General features: G+C 34.3%; 1 protein-coding gene across 1 annotated transcript in view; it reads right to left on the bottom strand.

Annotated features, from left to right (window-relative positions):
• kis (chromodomain helicase DNA binding protein kismet) overlaps nucleotides 1-16,028 on the bottom strand; it is a 945,984-nt gene that overhangs the window by 747,968 nt on the left and 181,988 nt on the right. The gene's annotated exons all lie outside the window — the stretch shown is intronic.

The raw sequence follows: 16,028 nt of genomic DNA on the forward strand, positions 1-16,028 counted from the left end.
CTTTCACCTACACTCTTCAAATCCTTTCCATTCTTTCCCGATGATAGGATAGTTATGGTTAGGATCTGAACTTTCCAGACGTCATCCTTAATTTTCCTGATGACAGCTCATTCTTTTCTTCATATGAGAAACCTTTTATCACTCAATGCTTCTAGATCTTCAATAATCTAATAAAACACTGATATCTTTGCCATTTTCAAATGGCATGAAGATAACTACATAGACAGCAAGAAATCCTACTGTCTCCTACTACTTTTGATGATTCCAATCTCTAATCAAGATCAATTTTTATCTTCTTTGGTTAACTTTTACATCTAGAATATCTGATAGAATCCCCATGATATACATAGCTAACTCAGCCTCCAAATCCTCCTCTTTACCTGCTAAGCCTTAAAATACTGACTTTACATTTGAAGTAATGTGGCAAACACCTCTCTAAAATGCTTGTGCTATCCAAAAAAGAGAAGTCTGTTCTTTTCCCTCCAAATACCATCCAAACCACATGCTCTCCAGAGACAGACAGAGAGAGAGAGCAGTTTGCTTTTCTCTAATTATGCAAGAATACAAACTGTTGCTTGTCAATAACTTGTACGGTTTGAATTGTTTGGAGCTGAACAAACCAACATCATTTTTGGCAATTCATACAAGCTACAACCATCCAGAAAACATTAAAATATTCCTTCTTTCTCTATACTAACTTACTTACATGTAACACTATTCTGTTTGAAGTTGTTTGACTTCTAATGCATGGGGTTTAATAATGAAAAAAAGGAATTCCATTCTCATGTGCACTAGGCTCAAAGGCCTAGGACAGCCGATTAAATTTGGCTCTCTTAAGTCTCAATAATGCTCTATTAATTAAAAAACAAATAAAAATAAACACCTCTTGGAGTAAAAATTAAAGTAGCACCTGAGACAGTAAATCGCACAGCATTCATCATCCCATTCATTTTCGAAATTATGGATTTTATAACAAACTCTTCTTATTATCCCGACGTTTAGATCTTCATATCAAGATCATCATCTGGAGCATACACAAACATACAAGACAAACCGTAAGCTAGAGAAACAATAATTTGATCACATGTTATTCTACTGGCATGACCACTAGTGGTGAAAAAAAATTATTTATAAATTACACCAAGCTAGATTTAATTTAAGATAACATGAATAAACATTTTTTCTTATAGATAGTTTTCTTTCAGTAACAATGATGCCTTTTATTAGTATTACAATTGTTATTTTTGATTTAGGATCCTGGATTTACTACAATCCTGTTTATAGTTGTTCTTAGAGAGGAAGGTTCCGTGGGTCGAATATATGCCTTCCATATGTATGGGATTTTTAGACCTTCATTATTGTTCAGATTGGGATGGTTGATAATGATTTCACAGACTTCCTTAAATTTGCGTTCATACCATGTTTTGGTGATGTAGACAACTAGTGCTTTTCCAGTCGATTTCATGGAAGGTGTTCACAGGGAATGATCAGAAAGGCCAGCTTCACCATAATTATTATATTTAATGTGTTGTTCTGATAGGAATTGTGTATCCTGTTTCTCCTATATATGGTATGTTACAGGTGCAATGAATACGGTATACTCCAGGGTGGGACAGCAGGGTGGAGTGGGTCTTTGAATGAGTTGAGTAAGCTTTTTAATTTTGCAGGGGGTTTAAAGGTGGCTTTGAGGTTGTATTTTTGTGGGATTCTGTTCATTTTGTCAGATGTCCCTTTAATGAAGGGAATGGTTATAGTTTTTGTTATAGTCTGGTTTGTCTTTGTTTTTTTTATTGAAAATCATCCAGACATTTGCGTTTATGTAGCTTGAAAGTTCTGATTTTTCCTTTTTGTAGCTAGTTTTGTGTAGTGGCTAAGTTCTAAAAGGAAAAAAATGGAACTTTTAAGATACATAAACACAGATATCTGGATGATCCTGGAAAAAATTACAGAAAACACAGCGAACCACATCCTCCAAACAAATAAAGAAAACCTAATTTCCAAATCCAAAGACCAACAGAACCAGCCGCCATATTCAATCTCCACAGTGAACAATAACAACCAATCAGAATCAAGAAACAACAGGAGTCACCAATCGCCTACAGGTAACAGTAATAACATCGTTAACCTATCCAACCACGCTTTAAACAAAGACGAAATCTCGATACTAAACAAAGGGTTAAATTATGTTGTAGCACCCAGATCGATAAACAAACTTGAATGTATTTGTAGTATTGAAAGAGGCCTAAGATTCATCCCAAATAACATAGCAGAAAAAAACGTTTAGAAACCACCAACATTTTAAATCATAACAAAACAATAACAAGCAACCTAACGAAACACGAAGTAAAAGCGATGAAATCACTAATGTCAAATCCGAACATCTTAATAACTAGAGCAGATAAAGGAAGTGCCACAGTTATTTTAAACCGAACCACTTATGTAGAAAAAAATGAATCTACTGGTCTCAGACAATAACACATATCAATTAGTTAACTACAGCCCAACCAATAGAATAAAAAATAAAACAGAGAAACTACATAAGTCAATTACCACATGGCCTGAAGATACGGTCAAAAAACTATTTCCGCACTACACTCGGTCCAAAAGAATTAACGGACTACCGAAAATTCCCAAAGAAAACACACCACTAAGGCCTATAGTTGAAGGGATAGATAGCCCGACTTTTCACTTAGCCAAAAACTTAGCGGTAACACTCAAGGAGTTAGTGGGTCATTCCCCCGCTTATATCAAAAACACGCATCACTTCATAAACATCATCAAAGACATTACATTAGAAAAAGATGATTTATTAGTCAGTTTTGATGTCTTCCCTCTTTATGAATGTCCCAATCAATGACATAATCCTTCTTTTGCAGAACAAATTCCCTCCAGATATCACAGTGCTCTTTGCACATGTATTACATTCTGGTTATTTTGTATGGCAAAATGCTTTTTACTTACAAAAAGAAGGCACAGCCATGGGCTCGCCATTATCCCCCCGTCTATTGCTAACATCTACATAGTGTTGAACAATGGTGCAGCCAACAGGATGTGATTTGATTGCTTAAAACATATTAATCAATCAATCACAGTAAGTTGGTTTTGGATTCAAGTCAGGTGATCAAGGTGCATTAGAATTTAAGAGAGAGTTTGACTAATTTAGAGAAAAAATTTGTAAACTTAGGTACAAGCATATCGAGTGACTGACAGTGAGACCAACACTTCAGGGGCTAGTTTATATGGAAGAATTTCGATCAATGGCGAAACAGGAAATTGAACGATTTCAACAGCCCTTAATGGATCGTCTTGATGCGGTACTGAAACAGCTGGCAGCAGTCCCAGATAAGACTTCAGAGTCGCCTATCCCTCAACCAGAGGAGAATGATGCATTAATCAGACAAGAATTCGAAAGACTTCAAGAGCCCTTGTTGAATCGATTTGATGATGTTTTGCAGAATTTGGCAGCGGTGACAGAAAAGACCTCTGAAATATCTCTACTTCGATCAGAGAAATAATGAAAGGGGAAACAGAAAGGGAATTCTCAAATTTTCAGTTGTAGTAAGATTCGGACATATAGCTCACAACTGTTTTTATAACAGGGGATCCTCCATGAGAAATAAAGTTTGGGCAAACTCCTCATAGGTATAAATGTAGACAGTGGGATTATGATCATCAAGGAAGGTCAAAAATGATAATAAAAGGTGCAGTACGAGGATCTCATTGTGACATATTGTTGGATACTGGTTCTCAGGCCTCTGTCATAACGGGAGACTACTTTCACAGAATAAAATCCAGTGTGTGGCAAGGAATTTCTGATCTGAGAAAACCAATCAAAATATCAGGGTTAACAACATTCAAAGTTTATGCGACCAAGAAGGTAAGAATAAATTTGTACTTATCTAAATTCAAAATGTATGTTTGGCAGGATTTGTTGGTCCTCCCTAGGACATCCCGCCCTAACGTTCAGATAATTTTAGGAACTAACTTTCTTGAGAGGTACAAGTTCTCTTGCAACTTCTCGAGAAATGAGATATTCCTAATGGGTAACAAACGGTCCAGAGTAGAGAACCATAATTATAGGAATAGGACTAAAAGGTCATGAAAGGGGAAAAAGCAAAGTGAAGGTAATGTTACACCGAATGATAAAGCTAATGAAGTGACTCAAATTAACCAGGTTGATTCTGAGATATCTTCAAATTCAGAGGTGAATAATCATTCTGAAACTTGCAAAATGTCAAGCATTTATTTGGCAAATAACCAGGGTGGTGCAGAACAACAATTAGGGCAGGATGGTCCAAGATCAATCGGAATGAACTATATTGAGATAGATAGCGGATCTAAGAGTTTCCATAACAGAAAGAGAAGAAACAAGCACAGAAGACAGGAAATTAGTACACAATCTCAATGGCAATTTAATTATGCAAACTTCCTCTGTTTTCTTCTCCTGCTTAGAAAAGCTATAAGTGGCCTGTTATGTTGGAACCTAACACTGGCCACAAAGACTGCACATTTACTAACAGATTGTGTAAGCTCTGAGAATAAAACTAAGGAAAAATTGTTTAGGCCCAAGGCTAAAACACAAAATGAGATAAAGTGCAATTTTAGTCCAAGAAAGATATGGAAGAAACGAGCTACTAAGTCATGGTCAAGACCCCCCTTCCCCAGAGTTTGTGAGGGGAATACAAAAATTTTTGGGAAAAATTTTAATAGAAGGGGGAAACCTTTGTTGAATTTTGAATGAAAATATTTTAACTAAGAAATATCTCATTCAGAATTTAACAAGAAAAATAAAAAAAACTAAAAGGGGAAATGCTTGTAAATAAGAAAAGATGCTAATTTGTTTAAAGAATTATACCAATACAAATTTTGAAATATTAATTTAAGAGATGTCATTTATTTGTAAAAGATTATAATGTAAGAAGTTTCTCTATAAGATACATGTTAGAGAATAGTAACGAAGGTTCAAAGTCCACTGACGACAACTTCGGATAAATTGTGTAGCCGACAGCAAATTGTTTACATGCAAATGGCATGCGCACGGTGTTTTCCGGGAAGACGCAGCACGCATACAAAGCATTCCAGGAAGATAGAAATGAAAATAGGAGCCGGGTGCAAAAAGAAAGTGTCGGGCAGAAAGGTTGGGTAGTGAAGAGGGTGCTAGAGATACGAGGTATAAAACTGGTATGTAATATAAAAAACTAGGTGTCATCAATACTCTAAAAAACAGGGCTCTGTAAATCTGCTCCAGTGAACAGGCACTGAAAAACAAATTTAAAGTGATCAGCAATACTTACAAAAAAAATATGGGTACAGCCAAAACACTATTAACAAAATTCTCTACAAGACCTCAATAAAAAACAAAGACAAACCAGAGACTATAACAAAACTATAACCATTCCCTACATTAAAGGGATATCTGACAATCCTTTCTTTTAGGGTGATCAGCATTCATTTTAAAAATTTTATGGAATTTACATGTTATTCTACTGGCATGACCTCTGGTGGAAAAAAAAAAAAAAAATTAAAATAAAATAAAAAATTTTACATCAAGTTAAATTCTATTTTTATAATGACAGGAATAAACATTCTTTTAGATGGTTTTCTTTCAGAAACAACTGGTGTCCTATTTTTAGTTTTACAATTCTTATTTTTGATTTACAATACTGGATTTTCTACAGTCCTGTTTATAGTTGTTCTTGGTGAGGAAGGTCGAATATATACCTTCCATATGTTTGGGATTTTTAAACCATCATTGTTGTTGTTCAGATTGGGGTGGTTGCTGATAATCTCGCAGGCTTCCTTGAATTTCCGTTCATTCCAGGTTCTAGTGTGATGTAGACAGCTGGTGGTTTTCCAGTCAATTCTGTGTAAGGTATGATCAGAAAGGCCAGCTTCACCATAATTATTATATTTAATGTGTCATTTATGTTCTTTTTGTCTAATAGGAATAGTGCGTCCTGTTTCTCGCCTATATGGTATGTTGCAAGTACAATAAATCCATACAATAAACCATCATTGTTGTTCGGATTGGGGTGGTTGCTGATAATCAAGGAAGCCTGCGAGATTATCAGCAACCACCCCAATCTGAACAACAATGATGGTTTAAAAATCCCAAACATATGGAAGGATATATTCGACCTTCCTCACCAAGAACAACTATTAACAGGACTGTGGAAAATCCAGTATTGTAAATCAAAAATAGGAATTGTAATACTAAAAATAGGACACCAATTGTTTCTGAAAGAAAACCATCTAAAAGAATGTTTATTCCTGTCACTGTAAAAATAGAATTTAGCTTGATGTAAAAAAATTTTTATTTTATTTTATTTGTTTATTTTATTTTTTATTTTAAAATTTTTTTTTTTTTTTATTCACCAGAGGTCACGCCAGTAGAATAACATGTGATCAAATCATTGTTTCTCTAGCTAACAGTTAATAATGTAACTCAGCTTGTTCTGTATACTTATGTACGCTCCAGATGATGATCTTGATATGAAGATCGAAACGTCGGGATAATAAAAATGTTTTGCAACACAGTTGTAAATTCCATAAAATTTTTAAAATGAATATCTGACAAAATAAACAGAGTACCACAAAAATACAACCTCAAAGCCACCTTTAAATCCCCTGCAAAATTAAAAAGCTTACTCAACTCATCCAAAGACCCACTCCCCCACCCTGGAGCATACCGTATTCATTGCACCTGTAACATACCATATATAGGAGAAGCAGGACGCACAATTCCTATCTGACAAAAAGAACATAAACAACACATTAAATATAATAATTATCGTGAAGCTGGCCTTTCTGATCATGCCCTGAACACCTTACATAAAATCGACTGGAAAAGCACTAGTTGTCTACATCACACCAAAACATGGTATGAACGCAAATTTAAGGAAGCCTGTGAGATCATTATCAACCACCCCAATCTGAACAATAATGAAGGTCTAAACATCCCATACATATGGAAGGCATATATATATTCGACCCACGGAACCTTCCTCTCTAAGAACAACTATAAACAGGACTGTAGTAAATCCAGGATCCTAAATCAAAAATAACAATTGTAATACTAATAAAAGGGAATCATTGTTACTGAAAGAAAACAATCTATAAGAAAAAATGTTTATTCATGTTATCTTAAATTAAATCTAGCTTGATGTAATTTATAAATAATTTTTTTTTCCCCACTAGAGGTCATGCCAGTAGAATAACATGTGATCAAATCATTATTTCTCTAGCTTACGGTTTGTAATGTAACTCAGCTTGTCTTGTATATTTGTGTATGCTCCAGATGATGATCTTAATATGAAGATCAAAACATCGGGATAATAAGAAGAGTTTGTTATAACACGGTTGTAAAATCCATAATTTCGAAAATGAATGCTGATCACCATGTAACACTAAAAGAAAGGATTCATTATCCCAAGATACCACCATATAATAATTTTTTTTCTTTCAGCTGCTGATAAAGAATGATGAATCTTGGTATCTTTCATTTCATGTCTATGCCTCTTTATAAAAATTAACTGTTTCACCTCACTTTAAATTGATTTTGTTATGAGAAAGATAGGTTATTCAAAATGCAAAGTATTTTAACTATTAATTTATGGATGATATATTTTAAATATTAATATTCTAAACACTGAAGGGCAAAAAAAACAGACTTAACTTTAATAAGCATTGTTTATCTTTTTTTTTTTTTTTTTTTTTTGTTAATTTTAATACTGTGGTACATTTTGAATGCTAAAACAGGGTTAAATGCAAAGCATAAGTACAAAGTCATGAATAAAAAATGACTTGAACTTGAATGGATTTTGAATAACACTCAATACAAACAAAACTTTGAAAAGCGAATTGTCTTGCTCTTCAGAAAAATGCCCAGACAGAATTTTTGGCATAATACTACCTTTTTGAATGACAGGCAATGGCATCTCTTGATAAGACAATATAATGTGATGATGAATGAATGAATAAACAGAAAACTATGAATTCAATGTGAATGAGTCCTTAGTCTGTTCAATAATGGATCAAATTGCACAGTGGAGGCATAATCCCCTTCCCCTTTTTTTTTTTAAATCTTTTCTAGCATTGCTAATTTCAGCAAGTTTGGGTATACCTTTATTACAAAAAACTTACTTGTTTGTAACTACAGCCAATTGTGATGCCAGTATTAATATGTTCATTAATTATTAATTGTGCATATATTCTCATGGCCAGTTTTCCCATTTTGCAGAAAAAATTTTTTTTTTTTTTTAGGAAGATGATCCCTGTGACCTCTGGGTAAAAAAAAAAAAAAAAGAAATAGTGAAACTCTTGTGAAATAATAATTTTTGAAGTTTCATGGTAACCTGCTGCCTATCAATAGGTTATTTAAGTCCATTACACTTGATATATAATTTTTTTTTTTAATTATGGGGGGGGGGGACCCTCCATAACATGATCTAATCGAACAAAGGGTTGGTTTGGATAGATTACAAAGCTCTAAAAAATTAATCAACTTTTAAATAAAATAATTATTTAACTCATTAGGCAAGTATACAGCTGAAAGTTTGCTTCCTTAATATTCAAGCACTAAGTAGATGGCCTGAGCCTCTGTAGCTCAGTCGGTAAAGATGAAGCCCTTTGATCAGAAAGACCTGGGTTCCATTCCTGTTAGTGACACGAGGAACCTTTATCTGGTCTCTTTTGATGAAAGGGTTAGCTAGTCTCATATGGAGGTAGAGGGTTTTTTTCACCAGGAAACTTGGGTTTTTCATCCCCCAGAACAGGCAAACCAGACCTGTGAACACACATGAATTACAGTCATGAATATTGCCCTTAGGGGGATGCACCAGAGGAATGACGAACTGGCTGCTTTAATTCATCATAAGCTCCTCCTATTAGAAGATTCCAGTAACTATTTATCTTTAGACAGGGATCCCACATGGTGTACATACAATAAAACCAATAATCAAAAAAAGCTACCTAATTGGCCAGAAGAAATAAAAAAAAAATCTTTATCATCAAAAACATCCATTAGTCGCAGGAATTTATGGCGCACCAGAAATAAGCAAAAAGGATATTCCATTATGACCAACTGTAGATGGGAGGGATTTCCAGACCTCAAACTTAGCAAAATATCTGTCATTTGTAAAAAATTGTATTGGGGAGGGGCTTAGACAAACCAAAAGGGGATCTCTGGGCTATTTGATTTTCGTCTCCAGATAGTGGGTTCTCAATGCTGTCCGGTCCCGAGGACATGCTTCCGATGCAGGTATAGGAGAGGCTGTATTTCCCAACAAGGGTTCTGAGGAAGCAAGGATACGCTATGAGAGCGTAAGTAGCTGCAGACATCGTAAGTGACTACACCAATTTCACCCAGCAAGTTCCTCACGGAAATTTCAACCAAAAGCTTCCTAGGAAACTTCCGTATCAGGACTGCCAGAATCATCCAAGCACCTAAAATCATCTAGGAACAGACGTCAATGTTGAATCGATACAACTAAAGGTTGTGCTAACTGATTGGACTGTCTATCCAAGGGTTTGTGTAAGTAAGAAAGCACCGTTTTTGTTAATGTCAAGGGCTTACAAGTTGATATTGTATGTGTGCTAATAGGGAATTGTATGAAACTAAGTGGTAATTAACCGCACCGGCCAAGACGTATATATACGTCCAGTTTATGATGGATGAAAAGTGTATATTAAAATTGTAATACCATTGATATTACACTGAAATATATACGTCCAGTTTATGATGGATGCGAAGTGTATATTAAAATTGTAATACCATTGATATTACACTGAAATATATGATGGATACAAAGTATATGAGGATGTGTATTTGATCCATAATGGCTGGTAAGGGGTTCAGTCACTGTTTTTAAGGGAAGTTTAAATGTTAAACTTTCCTGTTAAATGTTAAAATCGGTATTGTAAATGAGGTAACTAAGCAATGTGTAAATTGAGAAGATGAATATTACCTTCCTAGTAAGTGAAAGGGCTTCAAGAGATTACTTCTCTTATTTGTATATGTATTGTACTGCTTCTTTTGCATAGAATAAAATGTTTTGTAACTACCTTGCCTGTTCTCTAGCCAATGCACTAACTTCAAAAAAATTAGCAAACCTGTGTGCACATTAAATTTTGGTTAGCCACAACTTGCATTAAGGTAAAATTGTGAATAGTTAAAATTTCCTGTTTTCCTCACCTTAACTCTCAAACTGAGTGCCTTACAACAGTGCTTCCCAAACTTCTGGATGTCAGGGCCCCCTTTGGAAAAATTAAAATATTTCACAGCCCCCCCTCGAAAAAAAATCTTAATATAGACATTTATAATATTTATTGTATTTATATTCAATACAAAACATACACAGCGAATATTGCAAAAATCAAATGCAAATATTACATTTTTAGCATCTTACATACACATTTGACATGGCACATTATCTCATATTTTTATATAGATAGATATATTGTTATTGTACATTTGCAGTACAAGCACATGAAACATAAAACGATTAGTAATAAAGAAAGAATTAAAAACATACAAGAAGTTTAATAACAATTTAATGTGATGGATGTGTTTCAATACTGCTACACAAATATCAGGTGAAATATTTGAAACTGCAATTCTCAGATTTCTGCTTTGAAATGAGCCTTATATGAATAAGCATATATTTACTAATATTCATTAAGCACCGAAATACATAGGAAGCAAAATTTGTGAACCAACGTGTGATTTTTTCCATTAAAATATAAAAAAATAAAAAATAATAATAAATAATAAAAATTAAATAAGATTGTTTTAAGATAAAAAAAAATCTACTTAGTCTTAAAAGATTTTAAATTTGTTTTCATTATTTCACGGCCCCCCTCAACAAAACCCGCGGCCCACAGTTTGGGAAACACTGCCTTAGAAGATAGAAATATAAAATCTGATAATGTTGGAGTCTTGATAGGTAACAGACTGATTTGGAAGAAAATTGTAGCTAGGAAGTTAGTAATGATGTAATTTTTCATGTAGTACTATCATATCCTGTACGCCCCTTGAGGATAAATATATATTAGGAATTTGATGATAATGATAACTCTCAAACTGTATTAATTCAATCAGAATGGCACAGTCGATAAAAAAATAAATTTTTCTGATTGATTTGTGCGAGAGTTAGTGAACTGCATATGCTAAATAGGCTGAGGTTTAGGTTAAACAGACCTAAGCTTTAGGTCTGTTTAACAGCTAGGGAACAGAAATTAGACTTGGTAGAATTAACTTTTAAGTAGATTAACGTCTTTTCTGTGTAGTTTTGATAGAAGTTAAGGTGCAGTTAAACTATGGGTAGTACAAACAAGCAGTTGAAGACGACAAAAACTAACAAAAACAAAGCATATCATACATAAAACAATATATAATTTTACAGATGACACAGAAGACATTATTTTACAATTGTACAGCGGGCATTATATTTTACAGAACCTCGCACTCAACGGTTATGAACCCAAGACGATCAGTAAAATACTTAATACATCTCCTGCAACTTTCCTTACTTAAACAAGATTTCAGAAATGCAATCACGCTGCCCTTATATCAATAATGTCACAGACAAGGTGGTTACGTTGCTCTGCAAGTACTATGTAAAAGTGACTTTTTTACCTTTACAAAAATCAAGATTCTTATGATAAAAAAATAAATTTTTCTGATTGATTTGTGCGAGAGTTAGTGAACTGCATATGCTAAATAGGCTGAGATTTATGAGATTCATTGCTCTTGTGACATTTGTTATGTAGGCCAGGCAAGAAGGTTGGGAGAGATCCACATGTTTTAACATGTAAAAGATGTTAAAAAAAGAAGATGGCATAAATCAGGCCTGGCATTCCACACAACTAATACAGGCCATCACAAACAATGTCATATATGGATCGTAATTATTTTACAAGAAAGTTTAAATTAGTCTCACAAATGCTTAGGATCCCTACACAATACAATAAAAATCAAGGCTTAATCTTACACCAAGTATGGTCTGCTTTCATTAAAAATTTAACTGGGACGGATCTAGGATATCAACATACATGATGAAAGCAGACCATACTTGGTGTAAGATTAAGCCTTGATTTTTATTGTATTGTGTAGGGATCCCAAGCATTTGCTAGACTTCTTTAAACTTTCTTGTAAAACAAATAGCAATGTTCCAACACGTATACAGTAACGAATTTCTCATTTTTATTCTGGTTTCTCATTTGAATGTAATAGTTGTGAAGTTATCATAACATCTAATATGTGTAATCAATTGTTTATAGTCTTTTGTTGATTAAACGTTTTTTGTACCAGTACCCCTGCTAATGTAAGTCTCATGCCTTACAAAACTTGTTGGATTTTAATTGCTTATTTTTAATAAACTCTTTATTTAAATCAGAGGCAGTGAAGGAAAAGAAGGAATCATATCAAAAGTTCCTGGCAAATAAGTCAGCTTGTGCTCTTAGAGAATACAGAGACAAATGTAAGAAAGTGAAACACTGTGTAAAACTAGCTAAAAAAAGTCATGGGAGGAATTTGGCAACAACATAGAAAATAAATATCAAGAAGGTGGTAAGATATTCTGCAGGTTGTTGAAGAAGATTAGAAATGGAGGAAAGTAAAAGTGCTGTAAAAGGAGTTAGAGATGATAAAGGTGACATGAAAACAGGAGAAAAAGATATCCTTGAAGTATGGAGTAATTACTTCGAAAATTTGCTAAATGAAACAAGCAGTGATAGCACAGTGGTAAAAAACACTCAAAAGGCATACAGTCAGGAATACATATCCATACTTGAAGTAGAAAAAACCATCAAAGGATTGAAATTTGGAAAGGCAGCAGGAGCAGTGGCGCACTCAAGGATGGGCCCAGGGACCCCCCCAAAAGAAAAAAGAAATAAACACTAGAAAATTTTCCAAAAATCTTTTCCTAATTAAAATTGATTTATTTAAAATTTATGTTGTGTCTTCTATTTCTATGCCATTTGTCATGTATTGGCGATTACCGCAGATGCTGAATCATAGGTCGTATGCAATGCGTAGTGTGTATTCGTAAATAATCTATTCAACTCGTCCCCCCCCCCCCCCCCAAGATTAAATCTTGAGTGCTCGGGCCCCCTCCAAGATTAAATCCTGAGTGTGCCACTGAGCAGGAGTAGATGATATTCGACCAGAAATGCTGAAGTAAGGTGGCATAAAAGTCTTACAGTGGCTGCACTGCATAGTTCAGAAAGCCAGGACAGAGGGACGAATTTCTGATGATTGGAGCAGAGCTCTAATAGTGCCCATAATAGTGCATTAAAAAGACAAAGAAAATAGGTAGAATTGTTGAAAATGTCAACTGTGTTGTGAACGGGGAACCTGTGGAACAAGTAAAACATTTCAGCTACTTACGCATGATTTTTACTGAAGATGGTACATTAAATATGGAAATAGACAACAGAATCAACAATGCTGGTATGGTAGGAAGTCAACTGAATAAATTCATATGGAATAAGAGAGAAATTAGTCAGAACACTAATTAGCTGTATACAAGACAGTGTTCAAACCAGTTTTAACTTATGGATCTGAGAGCTGGGTCAGAAGTAAAACACTTGACCAAAGACTAGAGACCACAGATATGAGTCCTGAGAAAGATTAGAGGCATGAAAAGATGGCATCAATGGCAATATCATACTAAAAACGAGGATATTAGGAAAAAACTTGACATTGTTGGCATCCAGGAATGCATTAGCAGAGCTAATCTCAGGGGGTACGATCACTTAAACAGAATGGGCGAGGAAAGATTAGCAAAACAAGTGTTCTCTGCTAGGATGGCAGGAAAAACGACCCAAAGGAAGACCAAGATATAGATGGATCGATAGAAATATAAGATCTGATAATGATAATATTGGAGTCTTGACAAGTAATACACTGATTTCGAGGAAAATTGTAGATGGGAAGTTAGTAATGATGTAAATTTTTCATGTAATACTATCATATCCTGTATACCCCTTGAGGGTACATGTCAGGAATTTGATGATGTGGTCTCAATACTGAAAATTTCCCATAGAACTGCTAGCAACAGAAACCTACATTTCCAGTTTGTAACAATATTAATTGAAAGTTGGATTTGTGTTCAGAATATGGACTAGTGCACTATGTTTCAAAATAAAAATGTGCATAAATTCACAAGGACAGAATTCACAAGAAATAAGAAAAGTCTTACTGATTATGTAATGCTGGTAATGATATCTTCAAAATGGTTATTGCAAAGGAAACAGCTTTATATGTCAAGGTAGGTTAATGACTGCACTCATTAAAGAAATGAGGACAGTTGATTAAATGTGATATCAGAGTTAGATGTTATAACTGGGATCGAGTGTAAAGGCTATAGCATTTTTAGGAATGACAGAAGAAACAGGAGAGTATGGGGAGTACCACTAATAAATCAGATGACCTGAATCTAGTTAAGGTAGAAACTGATGAAGGCAACAATGATAATAATGTTCTACATAGCAGTGAGTTTGAGGCTATCTGGGGAAGCTAACAGTATGAAATATATGGTAGGGTGTTGCTACAGACCTGGCAGTTCTGCTGCTGGAGATGATGAACTGTATTGCCAAATTATCCGTGTACTAAATAAATAATCATTAAGTGCGATTTAAATTATTCAAACATCGATTGGGTATAAGAGAAATCTCATGCTAAGAATGAAGAAAAATTACTGAGTTGTTGCAAGACAATTTCCTCAAGCAGCATGAGAAAGAAGGAACTCAAGGCCAAAGAGTGTCAGATTGGTTCATGGCATCGGAAGGGATATCAGCTAAGAATGTGACTATATTACCACCATTTGTTGACACTGATCATGCGATACTTTCCTGGGAAGTAGCTGACTATATGGATATTCCAATTAAGACAAACTCATGAGAATACTAATTTTCCCATGTTATCAGTTACTGAATGAGAAAGATATCAGAAACGTATGGGAAACTTGGAAAAGTGCCAAGATCTCTAGAGAATGTACACAGGCATCGTCCAGGTAGAGCCACTTAATCTTATCTAAGATATGTTGGATCTAAAAGGATATCACTGGATGTGGACAGTATACAAACTTTGGAATGCTTGTAAAATTTGCAAACTTAAAGAATCGTTATTAATTTGCTGGCCTAGTTGGCTAAAGTTAGCGTATCTGCTCTCGAATCAACAGGCTGTGGGTTTAAATCTACCATGAGCAGAGATGTTTGCAACTATTTCATCACCTCATGTGGGACAACCACTCTGCTTACTGAAAGTTTGAATTGGCTTGAAAAAGTTCTTCATTTGGTTTCTAGAGCAGGGCTTCCAGATTTATGTAAAATATAAATAAAATAAAAATACAGAAAAATATATAAAACTAAAAAAACAAGGAAAAAATCCACAGCCTGTCCACAGTATGGATTTGCTATAGGTTTACAACCTTTCAGTAAAAAAACGATTATAACAATAATGAAGCACTCGGGCATCGTCCAGGTAGAGCCACTTAGAATTTAATGCAATCGCTACAGCATGTAGTTCAGAAGTTTAGCACTATAGCATCGTTTCTCAAACTGTGGTACATGTACCACTAATGGTACATTACGTTATTTTTGGTGGTACAATTTTTACACAAAATATTTAAATAAATATTTGAAATAAAATGAAACAGGCTCATCTGTCGCATTAATCCTCACCAATAATAAATCTCCTTAATATTTGCTCATGTATTATTACCCACCATTTACTATATTTTATTATAATGTAAAAGTTTCATTTACGAATATAAATGAATAATATAAATTTAAAATGTTTTATTCTTTGATTATAAACACCCCATTTGGGATGTATTGATGTTTAATCGGGAAATGTTTTTATGGTGGTACATATATTTTTTGATTCTTATTTATGTGGTACAAAATTTAAAAAGCTTGAGACCCTCTGCACTATAGCATTCAAGTTGGAATCCAGCTAGATAATATGCTGTCTGGAAAAACAGCAGCAGACATCTTCAAAAGTACTGATTTTGAAACATCAGAAG

Source organism: Typopeltis vanoorti, chromosome 18, assembly GCF_054136105.1.
Source record: "Typopeltis vanoorti isolate ZY-2024b chromosome 18, IOZ_Tvanoo_1.0, whole genome shotgun sequence".
Classification (NCBI taxonomy): Eukaryota; Metazoa; Arthropoda; class Arachnida; order Uropygi; family Thelyphonidae; genus Typopeltis; species Typopeltis vanoorti.